The 21,130-nt window shown below is 35.5% G+C and overlaps 1 protein-coding gene across 1 annotated transcript in view; it reads right to left on the bottom strand.

Annotated features, from left to right (window-relative positions):
* LOC145687161 (E3 ubiquitin-protein ligase TRIM71-like) overlaps positions 1-18,788 on the bottom strand; it is a 37,771-nt gene extending 18,983 nt beyond the window's left edge. The window contains exons 1-2 of the mRNA XM_081760623.1: positions 18,652-18,788; positions 16,682-16,864 (exon numbers count right to left, since the gene is read on the bottom strand). The gene's annotated coding sequence lies outside the window, so the exon portion shown is untranslated. The remainder of the gene's footprint in view (positions 1-16,681; positions 16,865-18,651) is intronic.
* Between the last annotated feature and the right edge of the window lie 2,342 nt (positions 18,789-21,130).

Raw genomic sequence — 21,130 nt, 5'->3', positions numbered from 1 at the left:
CCGTAATGGGGTTAGCCATACTGAGAGCTTTATACAGTTCTACCTGAGTTAGAGCGGCAACGCCGGAATCTGGTTACAATGAAGGATTTATGGTAGGGACAAGTAAACCCTTAGATCTTTACTTACTATATATATATATATATATATATATATATATATATATATATATATATATATATATAGATAGATAGATAGATAGATAGATAGATAGATATAGATATAGATAGATAGATAGATAGATATCGAGTGTTGCAAAATAAGTGTTACAACTCTTGAGAGGTGACTCCTGCCACTGAGACAAGAAAAAAAGTTCTCTTGAACTTTCGGCTATCGGACATAGTTTCAGATCTACAAAGCGTGGAAAAATGAGTTTCGGACGCCAATAGTTCGGAAACTAACCAACATAAAGAGGGCGGGTAAAAAATTCACTGAAGAAGTCATACCTGCTCCATTGAATTTTGCATGTTTCACAATCCTACCATGCACGCGCAAGGGTTCCCCAAAGGAACGTAGGGAGTCCCGGATAATCTTCCAAGTGAAACTTGGTCTAAATGGATATGAATTGATAGGCTTGTACCAGGTAACAATAATTCGTTTGTATTAAGTCGATATCTGGAACAAATATAAAATGGCGGACACCATGCCCGTTGTGTGTGGTTGCATAATCGCCAGGTATGGATGCCGGACAACAGTGATGTTCTGAGTATTAAGTATAGCGAATTTGTACTCAAATGCTCTAGAAAGACATCTGCAGTGTCGGTAGAGCATAACAGTGAAGCAGGGTGATTCAAATGTGTGGAAACACTTTACGAAAAATCCCCAGAATGCACTCATACTCAGTAAACGTGAGTTCAAATCGTCGGAAATGTAAGGATTAGCGTTAAGAACATGAAAGCCATTGCCAATTCATCAATAATATTCCCTCAAACTGATGCAATGTGATGTGCACGGTTGCATACCAATAAGGATGCGATAACTGAAGCCAAGTTACTTTACATATGTATGATTGTTATTAGTAAGAAGATAAATAAGAAAATAATCAGGCAGTATATTATAAGGAAAGAACATTAATGATCATAACGAAGGATTAGGTATAGAATGCACGATACGTATGATATAGTAATGGGCGTGAATGATGTGGCGAGATGCATACACAGGACAACACGTGGGTGATATTAGTTAGACAAATGAGCTTATCTTTAGCCTAGAGGCTGCTCTATTCAATGATGAAAATGAATGAGTCCCATGTTAGTAAATAATGGTAATCACTGTGCTGGAAATGATGGGTGAATGAGAGGAAGATGTTCATGAATGACGTAATCGGCGATGATAAGTAAAGAGGGATCTAACGGTGGTAGATTATAGGAGCGAAAGTGGAGAATGATAGTAACGGTGAGGTGTTGGGTGAAGTGCTAAATAACGCATTGTATCCTGAAGTAAAGGATGTCGGTTTTCGAAACGTCTGGTGATATATGTTAGCCGAAGTTTTCCAAGAAAGTATTGTAAGGTCGGAAAGGTAATTTGGCGGAGTGTGCAATTAAAACAGTTATCGTGGAATATGAAAAGAACACGAGAAGCTGACTTCCAATACGAGGCCGAAACGTGTAAGTAGCCAGTAATGAAATTTAATGCATAAATGATATATTTACTCTTAAAACAATTCTAAGCGATATAGCCCAAGGCTTATCCTATGTCTGGCGTGTTATTTCAAATCATTTTGCTAATATGATAATCTTTGTAAGTCAAACAAAATATCTATTATTATTTTAAACTCTGTTAAACTAACCTTTGTGACACACAGAGTTTGACCCTGGTTTAGCAGATACACAGTAGTGACCAACAGATTCCCTTTTGTTGTATGTATACCTTATGTAAATAAACTATCATCAACATTATATATTTTCTCTCTTATTCCATTTTGCAATTGTTAAATAAGATTAACAAAAGGTTGTAAGAACTAATATCGTTATATTAACAAAGGTTCACCAAGTAGTTTATAAAATAATATCGTCCTTATTTGTAATGGAATTGCAGGGGCTTATCGCCCAGCCTTGTTAGGAAGAAGAAGCATATACAGTTTATTGCATTGCAGATAGCATACCCTACAGGGAAATAAAATCATAGGTCACACTCTATCACTGTACTACCAAACCAAACTAGTAATATGCCAAGACAAGAACCATTGTTTTGTTCTAAAAATAACACTAGACTAGTAAGTGATAACACAATACGTGTACAGAAACCAATACATAGTCATTCAGGGTATAGCCAGCAAGTTTTTCTAGAGGGCCTTCATTTTTACAAACTAAAAACAAATCAAAAGTTTCTTTCAAGATTATGAAAGAATTAATAACACATAGATACATATGTATTTCAGAAGTACATATTATTATTATTATTATTATTATTATTATTATTGTTATTAATATTTAGTAGTAGTAGTAGAAGTAGTATATTTCATATATGCTACATTTCTGAGACTTGAGTCTTGATAGTACGTGAAGTTTAAATCAAAGGTTATGTTACGGACGGCAAATGATGGCTTAACACCAAAAACATATTCTGGCCGGGACCGGAGGTTAGTCTGTTTTATGTTTATTAAACGTGTTTAATAATTACAGCAAATGAAATATGTTTATAATAGAATGTGAAAGAATACAGTTTTAAAAGAATTAAACTACGTCAACATGTTAAAATAATTAAAAGAACCTAATTAATCAGCCACTTTGTACTCTCGTTTGCTTAACTGGATGAACCGAGGCCTAAAGGAAAAAGAGATTTCTGCCCAAATCTCATAAGCAGTGGGATATTTTAATATTATAGAAACTGACTCTCCTTTCGCTTAGAAGTGTAATTTTCAAGACGCTGAAACATATAGTATTTTATAGCTTAAACAAATCCTTCCTTAATTTATTTACATATTTTCTGAGTAAGTAATGGGGAAATCGAACATAAAAAAATGTGCTCCCTTTGCTCTTTCCCTTTTATGTGTTCAATTTTTAATTTTCAATTTTCAGTTTTTTTTTTAATAGGAAAGCTTATATGCCAAGTTTTATTTTACTAGCTTTAGAAACTTGCGAGATACACTACCCTTTAAAAAAATCTTACCCCACCCTTTTTACGATACTTATTTCCAAAAATTCTTTCTTATGTACTGCTTTTATAAGAAAATTATATTTTATAACTAAAATTTATCGACTCTACTTGTAGTAGTTTGCCCAAAAATCACTCATCTTTACTCTTTTATATAAGAGTACAGAAGATAAATACAGTCAAACAAATGGACTTCCATGAACAGTTTCCGATTTCTTATAACTAACTTATTCGTACATTTCCCACAAGCTGTGGTTTTAAATTTACGCTCTGTCAAGGTCCAGGTTTCAAAAAGGAAGTAACTGGAAATACAATAATATTATGTATTTATGTACATGTGTAATATGTATAAATTTATTGTCTTATTGAAGCTTTCGTAATCTGAAAATAAACTTTTGATTTGCTTTTAATATATAAAAATCAAGCTCCCCTAGAAAAAATTGCAGGCTACACGCCTAAATGACTATGTGGTAATTTCTGCAAAAATGGCACAGGACCTAAAATTTAGGTCTAGTGCCTATATTTTTAGGACTTGTGCCGTTTAGAACTTATGAATGTCACCCAATGTATTGCATAATAAATGTTCTTTGTTCAATTTTAAATCTACTGCGTTCTTTATGTATACCGTTGGTATTTAATGTTCACTCGTGAAATGTCTAGTGAGCTTTTGTCTTAATTAAGTAAACTTTGGTGGATTTTTGTCTTACTCTTAATAAAATTCGCTCCACACAGTATATATTGAAATTCTGAATGTTTTCTTGCTTTCAGAAGTCTGGTAAAATATGCTTTTTAAACATTTTTTCAATTTTTTATTTATTTATTTTTGTTTTAGGAATTTGTCTTGGGATTCTCGTATCTCCATTCGAAAGAAACGAATTTCTTAACTAATTATGTAATTAATTCTTAGAATGAAATAAGTTGTATTATGTAATTCACGTATAAGTGCAAAACAGATAGTGATAATAATAATCTTAGTAGTACAAATATAGCTGTTATTGTTGGAATTAGCTACGTTCGTGACATTATTGCCAACTAGTTGCTGCATCGTCGCAATTTCGTGGGGTGGTGGCGAATTTCAGAACTAAAGCAAGTGAATGAAAAAGGCACAAGACCTAAACGGCACAAGTCCTAAAAGGCAGAAGTCCTAAACGCCAGAAGTCCTAAAAATCATATCGCGGCACAAGTCCTAAACGGCAGAAATCCTAAAAATCATACCGTGTCACAAGTTCTAAACTGCAGAAGTACTAAAATTCAGGTCTAGTGCCTATATTTTTAGGAGTTCTGCCGTTTAGGACTTCTGGATGACACCCGACACATCATGCTGCCTCAGTGATGGTTTGGTGGGGAGTGAGCTACTCAAGCACAACCCAGCTGTATTTTTGCGAACAAGGTGTTAAAACATCTGCCAAGGTATACCAGGACACAGTGCTAACACCTATAGTGTAACCACTATCTGCTACCATGTTCCCTGGAGAAAGGTGGACCTTCCAACAGGATTCCGCTCCAGGCCACACAGCGAAACCAACTTAGGACTGGCTGGCGCGGAACGTCCCTCACTTCATTTCTACCACTGATTGGCCTTCTAGCAGCCCGGATCTTAACCCGTTGGACTACAAACTTTGGGCAGTACTTCAGGCAAAGGTCTGCCATAAACGGCATCCATCTGTCGACAGTCAGAAACAATCTTGGCCCGAGCAGTGAACAATTTTCCCATGGACAGTTTTGGGTAAGTTACATGTAAAAATGTAACGCGTTACAAGTTACTTTACTTTTTCCTAAAATGTAACGCGTTACTTGCTCCCAAAAAGTAACTGTTACTTTACTTCGAAAGTAACGCGTTACTTTTAGGTCTGAAACTTAGAATATGTGAACAAATGTTATCACTTCAATTTTCCGTACTACTATTACTATCGCTTTTATTATTATTATTATTATTATTATTATTATTATTATTATTATTATTTCCCTTTCTGAATTGCTTTATGTAAATGCAAGGACACATTTTTACTTGACAGCTATAAGTTATGAATATTTTCATATAAGGTAACATTGGCTAAAATGCCATACTGCGTTACTCGTAGGGATGGGCTAGGGTAACCAGACGTACTGATTTTCGCAGTACAGTACTGTTTTTCAAAGAGCTGTCCTGCGTGTTGCGAAGATGTCTAGGAAATCGAGAAATATCCTTCTTCTTTAAAATGTCCTGCGAAATGTCCAGAGTTAATTTATTTGCAATATCTTAATGTTTCATTCTTTATTCACAATATTTTGAATCAAACACACTCTTTTCCTGAATGATGAACCGCTGTGTTTTTTAACACTCCTCAGAAGACTAGGGATGGAGAACAATCAACAAACCATTTTTTACAATACATCGCTTTTACTGAGAAGGCCTTGTTGAGATATCGGTAAAGTAGGAAAGGTTTCTTATTGAACTTATGACAGTGATGCTAACCAAGTTAAATAGAAGTTCCTTTGTGCCGGTCTAAATTTTCTTTCATTTCTTAAAATAATACCACGCTTCGAAATTTATTATTATTATTATTATTATTATTATTATTATTATTATTATTATTATTATTATTATTATTATTATTATTATTATTATTATTATTTAGCCCAACACGAACTTTGACTGTACGTTCATAAAATAAACCAATTTGTTATTCATCAAAGCATTTGGAGTTGTGTTTAATTCCTTTAATAATTTTGTTCAGTGCTTCTTCTTAACAAAAATGTTCATTAACTTAAGGTTAACATTAATTGAAATAATGATATGCGTATTGCCGACGCAGTAAGATATCATATACAGTACTATTATACTTGTGTCCTACTTTTCGATTGTTAGAATGTGGTCATCCTACGATGGGCACGAGTGAGTACGAGCGAGTATTCTTTGAAACTCGATTCGACTAAAAACAGACATCTTTGAACGCGATTCGAAAAATTTCCTCCAACTCGACTCGAATTCGGGTCGAGTCGAACCAAATCTGGTTTGTAGTTTCGAGTATTCTCTTCAAGTATCTTGCATAGACAATATAGGTTATCAATGATACTAGTACTACTACTAGTACAACTTTTATTATTATTAATAATAATAATAAATAATAATTATAATTATAATTATAACAACACTGTGTTTAAACATGAAAGAAACGCGGTCTGTGTTTGAATACTAAAAAACTAGTTGATTGCTAACCTCGGTAGTCGTGAATTCTAGGAGTCAAGGATATTGTTCACGAGCTTGTGAATTTGGGTTGAGGGTTTAGGTTGAGTATTCGGGCTCGAGCCAAACATTGTTAAAAGTTATAGGGCACTGGCCAAATATCTTCAAAACTGTTCGGCCCGGGTTTACAATTGTAAACAACTTGAGCAGCTGGGCTCACAGCTCACTCACTATGGACCCGAACCGAGAAGTGAGCCGAGCCAACAGCTCACCGAACCGTGTCAGCAAGAGCCTTCGGCCCAGATGAGCCGAACCGAGCAGATGATTCATCCAACCAAGCCAGCTCGAGCCGATGGTTCACCCCGAGCGAGCCGGCTCGAGCCATCGGCTCAGTTATTACTTCCCAACTGAGCTTCTTATTAAAAAAGTCTCTTGTGGTCTCGATATCGAGACGAGAAGACATGCGAGCATGTTTCCTCTAGTGAGCAACATTAAAAGTATTCCATATTACTACTTAGCTTACATTTCTCATGGCTTTCGCTTTCTAGTGGAATCAGGCCATGATTTCAAAACGAGTTAAAACGTAATAATAATAATAATAATAATAATAATAATAATAATATTAATAATAATATTAATAATAATAATAATAATAATAATAATAATAATATTAATAATATTAATAATAATAATAATAATAATAATAATAATAATAATAATAATAAATATAAGTATTCCATACATATAGAAATGCTTTTGACCAAGCACACAAGAAATTATATTTTGTCCATTTAGCACTATCATTCTTTTGTCACTCACAATTATTAATATTCATATAGTAAATATCTTATAATTCTTATATTTTAAAATCAATTGACAGGTCTCTGATTGCTTTTATGAGAAATAAATATTTGGTTTTATAGATACTACGCAGTGGGGATGATCGTGCGTTGTTTCGGTCCTATGCCGTTTCGGTCCTGCGCCGTGTCGATCCTGTGCCGTGTCGATCCTGTGCCGTTTCGTTCCTATGCCGTGTCGATCCTGTGCCGTTTCGGTCCTATGCCGTGTCGATCCTGTGCCGTGTCGATCCTATGCCGTGTCGGCTCTATGCCGTTTCGATCGTACGTATTCTATGCATATAACTTCCACAGGCATAGAATCGACAGGAGTTTATAATTTGTAAGAGCAAAGATTAAACAGATAATAAAAATATTATTTTTTTAGGCACATGATTAAAAGTTAAATTATTTCAGAGCAGCGGCGTGAGAGCAAAACGGCACAGGATCGACACGGCATAGGACCGAAACGGCACAGGATCGACACGGCACAGGACCGAAACAGGTTTCTGAGCTGAATTGTCGGTCGTATGCCGTGTCGATCCTGTGCCGTGTCGATCCTGTGCCGCATCCCCTAATATACAGGGTGGCCCAAAAGTAGGTGTACAGTCCCATACTGATTGGTCATGACATTTTATTGTTATCCATACAGATATTGATTTAGTTTCTTCCTTATTTCTTCTTAATTTATTTTCACTTATATCTGGAGCTCGGAACAAACCAAAGCAAATAAATTCATTATATTAATAAATTTAAATGTCATACTTGATCGATGCTGGTCTGTATATCTACTTTTTGGCCACCCTGTATATTTCTTTTTGCTTGTTTTTTTTTTTTTTTTTTTTTTATTCTATGAGTACATACCTTTATATAAATGTTTTAATCCATTTATAAGTAGATATTGGGCAAGTCTAGTGTCGTGTGTTCCTGTTATAGGTGTCAAATAAATAAATAAATAAATATGATCATAACAAACATTATATGTGTATTCAAGATATAGTCAACCACATGTAAAAATATGCATTCTGATATTGAGGTCATGCCATTGTTAAGACCAGTATGTCTCCTGTATAATGACATATAAAAGTCTTACGTATTTATTAGTTAACCTATTTATATTTTCGTGGCTTTTTTTTTTTTTTTTTAATAAGTTTTCTTCCATAAAGTAGCTGAGAGGTGCATGCTCTTGCATAGGGAAGAAAGGCAAACTAATGGATTTTTCTCACTTAAAGAGAAATAATGCAATCCTTTCCTACACATAGAGCTCCTTTGTGGCTGTATGGATATACTACGTGTCTTTGTTGCAGGAGACCCGGGTTTTATCACCGGTGGGAGGTCATATGGCTCGGATCCCACGTTAAGCTACAGGTTGATGTCTCATATAACCTCGCTGCTAAATCATGGTTTCTACTGATCTGGAGAAATCTATTTCCCTGACCTCTCCCTGACCTTTGGCAGGAAATTCCCTGACTTTCTTGACGTGTTGGATGACTTTCATATATAAATAAGGAATAAATAACGGTGAATATTTATATATGAGAACATTTATTCTATGGAGGCAAATAGTAATCAATTGCTCAAACGTACATTCCGCTTACCACCCATAAAAATCTGAGTGACGTTCCATAATGTGATCATTAATGGTTGGCTAAGCTGAAATTGGTGTAAATTAATGTTAGAAAAAATATATTTTATAAAATTTCCCTGACATCCAGTCTTTTCCCCTGAGTTTCCTTGACCTGCACCATTTTCCCTGACTTCCATGACCAGTACGAACCCTGTAAATGGAACGCTAAACTCTAATGAAATCAACCTTTCTTGCGCATTATTTTATCGCTACGGCAACCTTTCATCACGGTCAACTTTAATGTACAATTTCTGTCCTGGGGCAGCCCTATAGCCAGGTAGGATCAGCCATTAAACATAGAAACCTCCAGGATCACAGAGTAGTTGTTAAAAAAAAAAAAAAAAAAAAAAAAAGTTAAAATGTGTCGTTTTCTCTCGGGAAAGTAACAGATCAAAAGTACTAAAAAGTTTAGACTGGGTTCTTAATTCCACTGGTTTAGTGGCTAGCGGGCGTGCGTTTGGTGCAAAGGTTTCTGGGTTCAATTCACGATTGGAGAGACTTGAAATTCGAACGCATTATGCAGATTCAGATCACACCTTAAATTGTAGGTTCACGTTTCACATTGCCTCGGTGCTGAAAAGTGAAACTAAACTTCAACAAATAAAGAATTCCGCTCAACCATTTATTCTTTCAACAAAATAAGTTATATGAATTTCTTGACTACTTATATTTTTGAATATATATTTATTTAAACAAATGACTGAAGGCTTCGGAGAGGCTCAGACCTCCTCGGCCACTCCCTAGCTACGGATCTGCTCTATCTCAAATGTTTGATAGGTGATAACTGTAAATGCTAGTTTTAGTCTCGCCGTCAAGCCGAAGCTGAGGATGGCCATTACGTCTTTGGTAAACCTCAGCAATTTTATAATCGTAAATTACACTTGAATCATGCTCTTAAAGCAGTTATCATAGTCTTAAATGTTCACGGTTCTGAATGGATTTTGCAGACGTAGAAATGGTTCACTTCACGGTTATATCTATAGTACACTACCAGTCCTAATATATCCAATAAAACCCCTGGTTTTCTGTAGCAGATATGACCAAAGTGTTTTATACAAACTTACAACCACCAACTATTTATATATATTTATATTGGGTACCAATTGCCAGTATTCGAATTTCGATTCCAAGTTGGCACCCCTGTCAATCATACACGATGCGGAATTCGACAATATGCAAGGGGACTTTTTGTCTTCTTTTGATGTCACGAATCACCTCCCGGAGTTTGTGCACATATTTCAGGTTCACCCTATATATATATATATATATATATATGGATTATAAATCACTATATAATATAATAAATATTTATTTTTCCATAATATTTTCCTCAATGTGGGTTAAACCTCGAACTACGGTATACCCTTGCATAAACCACTGCTCACATCACAATTTAGAAAAGATCTTTAAAGTGAAAAATCACTGGAGGCCACAAAACTGAAAGTTGATTTTGCGAGGAAAGGGGTGCAAAGTCAATTTCACCGCCATTGCCGATGTGACTTCCTTTTGTAAAACTCTTGATCCGCCACTGGACTCCTGAGAATTAAAATGCTGGGTCCACAAGAAATCTTGAAGATAATCTTTAGGAGAGACAAACAAGGGAGTCGTTGTAACTAGAGATTAAATTCTAATGTGATCGGTGGAGAGAGGATGACTTGACTAAATTTGTGTGGACGCGAGAGGGTAGCTTAAACCATTTTGAGTATGTTGAAGTTGGGGACGAAATTATTAAAGACTCTAAACGAATTGCAGATGTCCTCAATAATTATTTTCTAGATAGTGTTCCATTATCTAACCCCATACAAGCGAGTCATGATGACTCGATGAAAATTTCAATACGCTTACATACTTTCTTTTTAATTCCAGCGACAGTGAAGAGTTATGGAAAATATTGAGTAGGATGTCTAATTCGGGATCTTCACTCTGTTATTTAGTAAACCTATCTCTTGAAATAGGATATTTTCCATCAGTGTTAAAAGTGACAAAAGTAATTCCTCTCCATGAAAAGGGCAGTATGCATGACCTAAGAAATTATCGCCCAGTCTGGATTCTTTCCATATTTTCAAAAATTTTTGAATATGTGATGAAGTCACGACTGTTCAATTTTTTGAAGTCATGTAACTTACTATCACCATCACAACATGGCTTCCAAAATAAGAAAAGTATTGAAACAGCCTTGTTTGATTACATGTCTAATATAGCTCTTGAATTAAAAAACAGTAAGTATGTTGTTGGTCTATTCATCGACTTATCCAAAGCTTTTGACACAATTGATCATGCTATTCTTTTAAGCAAGTTGTATGCTTATGGTATTAGAGGAGTAGCTCACAACTGGTTTCTCTCTTATTTATCCAGTAGACAACAAGCGGTACAAATATCAAAATTAGCTGCAGATGGTTTCAAACAACTTGTTCGTCTTTATCACCTGTAATCCGAGGTGTTCCTCAAGGTTCCATTTTGGGTCCTATTCTCTTCCTGATATATATATCGGGTGTTGCAAAATAAGTGTTACAACTCTTGGGAGGTGACTCCTGCCACTGAGACAAGAAAAAAAGTTCTCTTCAACTTTCTGCTATCGGACATAGTTTCAGATCTACAAGGTGCCGAAAGCGTGGGAAAATGACTTTCGGACGCCAATAGTTCGGAAACTATCCAACATAAAGAGGGCGGGTAAAAAATTCACTGAAGAAGTCATACCTGCTCTATTGAATTTTGCATGTTTCACAATCCTACCATGCACGCGCAAGGGATTCCCCAAAGGAACATAGGGAGTCCCGGATAATATGCCGAATGAAACTTGGTCTAAATGAATATGAATTGATAGGATTTCTACCAGGTAACAATAATTCGTTTGTCTTAAGTCGATATCTGGAACACATACAAAATGGCGGACACCTTTATGCCCGTTGTGTGTGATTGCATAATCGCCAGGTACGGATGCTGGCCAACAGTGACGTTCTGAGTATTAATTGTAGCGAATTTGTATTCAAATACTCTAGAAAGACATCTGGAGTGTCGGTAGAGCATAACAGATGAAGCAGGGTGATTCACATGTGTGGAAACACTTAATGAAAAAAAGCCCAGAAATGCACTCATACTCAGTAAACGTGAGTTCAAAGCGTCGGAAATGTAAGGATTAGCGTCAAGAACATGAAAGCCATTGCCAATTCACCAATAATATTCCTTCAAACCGATACATAATGATGTGCACGGTTGCATACCAATAAGGATGCAACAACTGAGACCAAGTTCAAATTGTGCAATGGACTCACAAAGAAATTGGGTAAACTAAAGGAATGTCACATGATCGATATTGAAATGTGGCCTATGTGTGTGTTGATATCAACATGTAGCAAATGGACAAATGTCAACATGTCGCACTACTGCTGGGATACCATCTCACGTGCGAAAACTAGGAAAATAACGTTGTACATTCTGCTATTACATATGGTGCACCTTTTGGTAGAACGTAACTAGAATACGATTGTATCAATGTCCCTCTATGTTTCTGACATTGTCCCACAGTCGACACATATGAAAAGAAATCTCTTAATGCATGGTTCAAATTCTGATAGAGCGTGAAAATGACAAACTTGTATCATGTCCCACGTCTTCTGAGACATATGGCGTACTCGAAATATAGGAAAATGCCTAGAGAAATTCGTATATTACACACAGTGCACATGCCAAGACAAAGACGAAAATGAACCGATTTGGCACATTTAACACTACAGCTGGAACACCATACATATGGGAAATAAAACGACATGAGAAATGGATTACAACTGTCCAGTAGGAGTAACAAAATGAAACACACAAGTATGTCGGGAGGCTGTACAAGAGGGCTTGCCAAACAAAGTGGGTACTCCTCAAAGAAACGAATACAGAGAAAGTGAGGCTTCTTCGAACCTCAGGGCTAGAGCGCTCGCTTTTGCTCGCGTAGTCGCAGTTTCCAATCCTACTGGAAGCCCACGGCCTCAGATTCACGACCCGAGTACTTATTTTCCTATTTGTCGCACGTGGGACGATGTCCCGACAATAGTGGGACATGTTGACATTTGTTCATTAGCTACATGTTGATATCAACACACATATTGGCCACATTTTAATATCGATCATGCGATCCCATTAGTGACATTCCTTTAGTTAACCCAGTTTCTTACTGAGTCCATTGCACAATTTAAACTTGGCCTCAGTTGTCGCATCCTTATTGGTATGCAACAGTGCACATCATATTGCATCGGTTTGAAGGAATATTATTGGTGAATTGGCAATGACTTTCATGTTCTTGACGCTAATCCTTACATTTCCGACGCTTTGAACTCACGTTTACTGAGTATGAGTGCATTTCTGGGCTTTTTTCGTTAAGTGTTTCCACACATGTGAATCCCCCTGCTTCATCTGTTATGCTCTACCGACACTCCAGATGTCTTTCTAGAGTATTTGAATACAAATTCGCTACAATTAATACCCAGAACGTCACTGTTGGCCAGCATCCGTACCTGGCGATTATGCAATCACACACAACGGGCATAAAGGTGTCCGCCATTTTGTATGTGTTCCAGATATCGACTTAAGACAAACGAATTATTGTTACCTGGTAGAAATCCTATCAATTCATATTCATTTAGACCAAGTTTCATTCGGCATATTATCCGGGACTCCCTATGTTCCTTTGGGGAATCCCTTGCGCGTGCATGGTAGGATTGTGAAACATGCAAAATTCAATAGAGCAGGTATGACTTCTTCAGTGAATTTTTTACCCGCCCTCTTTATGTTGGATAGTTTCCGAACTATTGGCGTCCGAATGTCATTTTCCCACGCTTTCGGCACCTTGTAGATCTGAAACTACGTCCGATAGCAGAAAGTTGAAGAGAACTTTTTTTCTTCTCTCAGTGGCAGGAGTCACCTCCCAAGAGTTGTAACACTTATTTTGCAACACCCGATATAAATGACTTGTTAGAATATATGTATCCAGCGAAATGTATTCTATCTGATGACATCAGTATGATTATATCAGGAAAATCAATAGAAGAAGTTGAGAGGAAATCTGACATTTTTACGGACAAATTAGTAAAGTGGTTAACAGCAAATAGATTAATTATAAATCATGATAAATCGATTCTCTTACATTTTCACTTTCCAGGAAAACCGAGTATATCACCTAGAATAAAAATATCTTCTCACTTACTCCAATATTCTTGCATGGCAAAGCTTTTAGGTATAACCATAAGTGACGATTTTTCATGGTCTGCTCATATCTCCACTTTAAACAAGAAACTAAGTAGAGTGTTTTGCCTTATACAAACTTCAAGGTACTGTGTCGAGAAAAGCACTTCTTAGCTTTTACTACGGCAAGTTTAATTCATTAGTTAGCTTCGGCATAATACACTGGAGGTCTGTTGAAAATAGTTTAAGAACTTTCCGATTGCAAAAGAAAGCAATTAGAATAATTTTTGGGTTACCCACAAAATCGATATGTAAAAAGGTTTTCATAGAGGCAAAAATTTTAACACTCTCCAGCTTATACATCTATAAATCTATTCTTTTTACCGTGAAAAACAGACATCTTTTTATCTTTAACAAAAATGTTCATAGCCATAATACTAGACAAGGTAGTGACATATTTATGATGCATCAAAAATATGCTAATATAAGCAAAACCGTGTACATGAATTGTGTCAGGTTTAATAATAAACTTCCTCTGTACTTGAAGAATATGGTCAATGTTTTCATTCTTGGTAAGATGTTATATAATCTACTTGCTGAAAGTGCTATTATACCATTAAAGAATATTTAAATGATTCATTAAGTGAAGAGTTGGTAACAGATACTTACTTGTGAGTATATGCCTGGTGTGGCACAAACGGTTACCTAATTACGATGTAAATTGTCATATTTTTATACTTGATATATGGTTTTGTATTTTAGAAAGATGCACGATGTATACCTCTGGTAGTTGACAATATTGTATGTAATTTTTTTTCCTCTGACAACTGTAATGCTTACATGAAGATTTCTCGTGTTTTGTAAGCTAATGAAACAGGCAAATATATAAAATGAAATGAAATTTATTCCAGTAAAGGACCTTAATGTATTAAATACTCGTTATTGGTGGCGGAGCCAGGGGAACTGACTCAGCTCAAGTCCCTACCTTAGTACAATGAATCGATTGCAGACTCTTCCTAGATAATGTGTATGTCCCATTGTGGTCACAAATGTTATGTCTTTACTACAATTCTTTTTTAATAAATTACAAAAATGTTAAAAAGCTTACTTCTCAGAAGGTCGATCCTGAACCCTGCATAAGATTTCAGTAGAATTATATTCAGCATTTTTCATTCCAGTAATTCCAGAGGGATAAATTTAGAGCTTCTTTCTATCTGTTAGTTAATTTAATCAGTATTTCAATGCTGTGTATCTACAGAAAACCGACTAGAATGTGATTTTCTTTATTAGATTTTGTCTCTTCTCCAATTTGCCTCACCTCCGTATACTTTTTTTTTTTTTCAGCTAGACCCAGCTATTAAAGACTCGACCCAATCAAGTAGTACATATTTCAACCGGTGAGACATAGTGCACCGGCTTCCAATGGTAAATTTCTGACATTGGAACCTATACAACAGCTTTCAATATATGTAGGCACCCCATGAGTCTATACATGGCAATTATTAACCCACAATACGATTTTCTGGCCACGCAATTGCTCTCTATATAGAATATATGAAGGAGGCAAATACAAGTAACCCAACCCAACAAGCGTCATTCATTGGTATTCGCAGAATATCATCAAGGGAGCATTTATATCTCATATCCTTTCAGGGCAAGCGTGATTTAAATCATATCCTAACTATATATAAAACTACGTGAAATGACATAAATTAAAGAGGTACTTTCGGTTCACGTGGAAAGTTGAAATTTGGCATGATCGTAGCTTTCCGGGACTAATCAACAGGAAAATTACCAAAAGTGAATATTTTTAATTTGGGGGGGGGTATAAAGGGGAGATGAAGAATTTCCCCATGTTATTTAAATGGGTATATAATCCCATGTTTGGACATATAATCCCATGTTCGGACATATATAATCTCATATTTTAAATAGTTGGAATTGGAATAAAAACTTGAAATTCGGTATAATTGTACCTAATTACGATGTAAATTGTCATATTTTTATAATTGATATATGGTTTTGTTAAATCAGTGAAAATAAAAATTTCCAACTTTGGAATGGTTTTAAGGGGAACTGAAAAATCTTTCCCATGTTATTTATATGGGACACCTTTTACACTCCAAAATTATTGCGCACTTCCTATAGGGCTACAAAGATTAAATTTGACATGATTGTAGCTTTTCGGAACTAACCGACAGAAAATTTGCCAAAAGCTAATATTTTTAAAATTAGGGGTTCTAAAGGGCAGATGAAGAAATTCCCCATGTTATTTAAAAGGACCTTTTTTGGACCTATAATCTCATAGTTTAGGTACTTCGAGTTGGAAAACAAACGTAAAATTCAGTATGCTTGTACGTTTTTGTTATCGTTACCTAAGTAAATCAGTAAAAATAAAAATGTCCAACTTTAGAGTGGTTTTATAGGGAACTGAAAAATATTTCCCATGTTATTTATATGAGACGTCTTCTATACCCCTGTACAAAGGCAGGATTAATGCAGGATTAGAATGATAAAATTTGGCATGATTATAGCCTTCCGGGACTAACTTACAGGAAAATTTCCAAAAGTGAATATTTTTTTTAATTTTAAGGGATCTAAAGGGGGATGAAGAAATCTCCATGTTATTTAAAGGCGTTTTCTTGGGATACAATTTTTAGTATAAAACGGACAACCTATTTGATTACTAACCACTCAGAATTAGATTATAACGTATTTTAGAACTGTATTAAATAGCTGATTAATTTAAATCCGACAAACTACTTTAAAAAGTAAGCGATGCCAACTAACCTAACAAAATCTCTCCCTTGCAGAGGGCAGTGGAGTTGATAAATACCACAATGGATCGAAAATCACAGGCACCTTTTTACAATCTGGACACACCACTGTACCTTTTAATAAACCATGAAACAAGTCTACTATAATAGAATCGTTCCTCTTTCGGTAAGTATACCACGCTTCCTGTGCAACAATCTAGAAAAGAAAGAAAAAAAATCTTGCCAAAGGAAAGAGAAAAAAATATTTTGGCATAAGGGACATAATGCACAAATTGGTAAACATAAAACTCTTTATATTAACTAGATTATGTGTAAATAATAATATGCATGAAACGGGTACAACTCGTACATGTTCTATGGCTTAGCGCTGAAAACTTCAATGAGTAACCGCCCAGCAAGCAAGAGGTGGAAATTCTAGTTTCCACCACACTAGCGTTCAGATATTTGTGTAATTTCAGGACAACTTTTAACCTAAATGATTTTTTTTTCACCACGTCACATATAGACGCTTGAACAATTGTAATTATTTCTGTATTTCCGTACTTAATCATATCACATATGACTTATTATAATTTTCTACCTCGAAACGAAATTTCGTGTCACAGTGTTAAATGTATCCCACATAAAATTACTTCCATCTCTATAAGAACACCATACATTCCAATTTTATCGCTAATCATAACCAAGCATTCCGTAACCATTTTCATATTTGCTTTTAGTCTTCTTTTTCCCCACCTTAATATGATTATTATTTTACTTTAATAGTGATAGCTCTGTAGGCGGTATATAGTAGTGGCGAAACTACTATTATTTCTACTTTTTCTTAGCCATTCTCTTTTCCTAAGTTTTTAACATAAGCTCCCACTTTCTCTTCAATCTCCATTATCTCAACCTTTTTCTATCCTTTCATTTAATATTTCACATGAACTTTCTTATTCACTTTTGCTTTAGCTAGTACTTAGTCCTTTACTTCAATGAACACTTTCTGCAAGCCATTGTCTCATCCCTTCCGAGTTTTTATAAGTACATAAAAGCAATTTTAATAAATGTATATATGCTTGGAGTTAACGTCATTTCACGAACTGAGATTATGTGAGGTCCTACGATTTAATGGGGGATTCGAACCAGTTTTTTCTACTGGACATCGAAGAAAAACGGGAAAGCGTATTGGAAAAGCACGCTTGGAGGATGATGTTTTTCTTAGCAACAGTAATAGAAGAAATAAAGTACATTCCATAGAAGAGCAAAATACTCTCACTCTCATATGGTCCGACATTTCTCACATCTGTTGAACAATCCAATCCCTTAGTGTCATATCTTGAAGACTGCAGATCTGGTTTTAAACGAGCCGTCCATAGAACTAATGGACTTAACTTACTGGCAAGTTCCTTTCCGTAAATGTTCTTTGCACTCGGAGACAATAAGGTGTCAGATGAAAAAAAAAAAATAACTGGGACGCGGATTATAATTTTAATTAGCACATACAAATTAATGGTACAGGATATTCGAGAAATTAAAAAGTTCTGTGGGACAAATAAGAATTTAGTATAAAACATTGTATCTAAGTAGATGTTTAGGAGTACGAGAGGTTACAGGTACGAAGTACGAGTCCATTTTTCCCCTTTTTTTTCACATTTTGCAAAACAAAGAAATACAGATTATCGCTATTCTGGATTTATAACGGTACTGTACTTACAATAAAACTATCCACTAAAATCATAAATGTTCATTGCAGTGAATTGTATACCAGTCCAACACGGAGAAATTGTAAACTTTCACCACTTTGTTTCACAGTATTTTGTAAGTATTAAACTGTTGTAATGCAAAAACTACACTAGTACTACTTTTTGGTTTGTCATTACTTTAAAGGTAGTAATAATAATAAAATGTGTGAAAGGGCTTACTATCGTAAATGTATCTTCTAACTTTGGTTTAGAGAAAATTTTAAAAAATCATTTGCTGGAAAGCTGAATCAATTCTTACATGGTCTGGGCGGCCTTCTGCATCTGGAACACCACTGTATGGTTTGTCCTTAATACGATTAAGATCTTCATGTAAGCCATCCAGAAGAAAGGTCAATAATTCCTGGGAGTCATGCTGCTGATAACCCGAGAACTGCGGCGCGAATCGTCCATCCTGGACCTAGGAGAATAAGGAGTCCCTTTTAAGTAAGCGACACAGTGCACCCACCCCGTGGACTTCTCTTTCAGGACTAAATGAAATAAAATTTTTCAGTAGCTTTTATCGATCTAAGTGTTATTTTTCCGAGGAAAAAAAAAAAAATGGAGCAACAGTAATAAAGATACTCATAAAGAACCTTCGTTTAGTCATGGAGTAAGAAGTCCACAGGAATTGGAGTACGCAATATCCCAATCAGTTTCAAGATTGATAAGTGATAAATGATATCTACAATAAAGCTGGCGGCATTGGGAGGGGTAAGTTTCATTCCATTCACGGAAATATTCTTCAGAATTAGAAGGAGATTTATGGGAAATCAAATCAATTGTTTCACACATTACAGAGTAACTGCAATGCACATTAGTGAAGTTGTATACAACAGAATATCCGTTTTAATCTTCTCATTGAGTATTGTTACACTCACACTTTCTAGCAATATGTCTTTATCTGAAACTTTTAGAACCTCAAACCATACACAAAGGTGTATTTCTCCGATCTTTATTGCAAATTTAAAGACTTAAGTATTTTACACTACCGTTAAGAGAGAAAGCCTTTAACAGAACAGTATGTACCAGTTCTATAAACATGATAGTACTATTACTAGGTGGTCAAAGTGGGATTTAAACACTTCGTTTGGCGAATTACTGACAAAAAAATCATTACACAACAAACAATTGGAAACTTCAGTCAGCTTATTTATATTCATGCATCTCACAGGAACACATTCGAAGGAACGGAATGAACATATATGCTAAAACAAAAGGCTGTTGAGCATGATTTTCTTCATTACTAGCTGAAATATCGTTCATCGCATTTTAGAACATGTTTATGGAAAATATTTGACCCCCTTAGGATATGTATTTCAATGAAACTGCAATTATAACAAAATCCCCATATATGCTATTTTTGACATACATTTTGAATACTCTAGTCCCCCGTGTGATACACCCTTTAATCAATGTGGCATGATATAAAGTTTCGAGCTTGGTACTATGTTTCAAAATTCATTTCAAATGGGTAGGCTGTTTTTCATGATGCGATCACAAACAGCAGACAACCCGTCGATTTCAATATGGTGGAAGGAAAAATACAGAACTGACCCATTTCCTCTTTCCGCTTAAAACCAGAATTTTCAGTTGAGACACGTGTCCACATATTTTTAATAAGGAATTTATATACCGAGAACTTCAGGGATTCGTATGGTACTCTATTCTGGGCAAAGCATTTGAATCCTTTTTACCTCCCTTAGCATATGTATTTCAGAAAATTATTTTCTTATTCATTGTTCTAGTAACAGATGAAGTTTTCTGCCCAAATCTCACGTTTCTATATTAGTATTGCCTAGCTCTATGAGTGAGTCACTTCCATTCTTTCATATAATAGTACAGATTGCTCCCTTTCCCCTTTCAGGAGCGTAGTTTTCGAAAATGTAGAAACATATGTTGCCTTATTTTTAACGCAGAATTTATGTGCAGAGTTTTCTCTCTCTCTAATTTCAGGAGTTCGTGAGATACACTATTCCTAGCAAAACATTTGAACCTCCTTTTCCACCTTTAGGAAAGGATATTTCCGAAACTTCACCTTAGCCCTTGCTTAAGTGACACAAGGAATAATCTGTCCAAATTTCGTCTTTCTTCCTATAGTAGTATGGCCTAGGCGATAACAACTCACTCACTTCTACTCTCTTATAAGTGGTGTAACAAAAGTTCGGGGCCATAGGCCAATTCCGTTGTGATCGAAAACCATCAGTTTCCAACAACTTTCCTTTCTTTTTATTTTCTCGTCTTTTTAGTCGAAAAGGGTGAAATTTTTCCAATCGCACCAGCCGTTTGGGCTCCACACTGATCAGACGCCTTATGCTAAGTATTAAAAAAAAAAAAAAAAAAAAAAAAAAAAAAAAAAAAAAACTTTGCTCGTTCGGTGGGCTCTTCCATACCAACATAGCACTTTTGAAAAACGGATTCAATGTGACCTACGTCCCATGATGCAATAATGTGCACGTTTCCCGTGTCATTTTCGGGTACCCTTACGTTTCGTTCGAACAGCCTGGTGAACTGATAAATTTGGTTTTTCATTTAACATAAGGTATCTTACCAGAGTTAAGCCCATACGGCTGGTGCAATTCGAGAGAAACAAACATTTTAAATTGAAAACCACCTATTTCCAATAACTTTCCTCTCCTTTTTTTTTCCATTTTTTATCTTTACTTATAACAGGACTGACCTATGGCTCCGAACTTTTGATACACCCGGTCTCACAGTGCAGGAATTATAGCTTCAAAATA

The sequence above is a fragment of the Thermobia domestica genome, chromosome 6, assembly GCF_964235325.1.
Source record: "Thermobia domestica chromosome 6, izTheDome1.hap1.1, whole genome shotgun sequence".
Classification (NCBI taxonomy): domain Eukaryota; kingdom Metazoa; phylum Arthropoda; class Insecta; order Zygentoma; family Lepismatidae; genus Thermobia; species Thermobia domestica.
The sequence above is the reverse complement of the archived record's forward strand: the minus strand, read 5'-3'. Positions and strand labels throughout refer to the sequence as shown.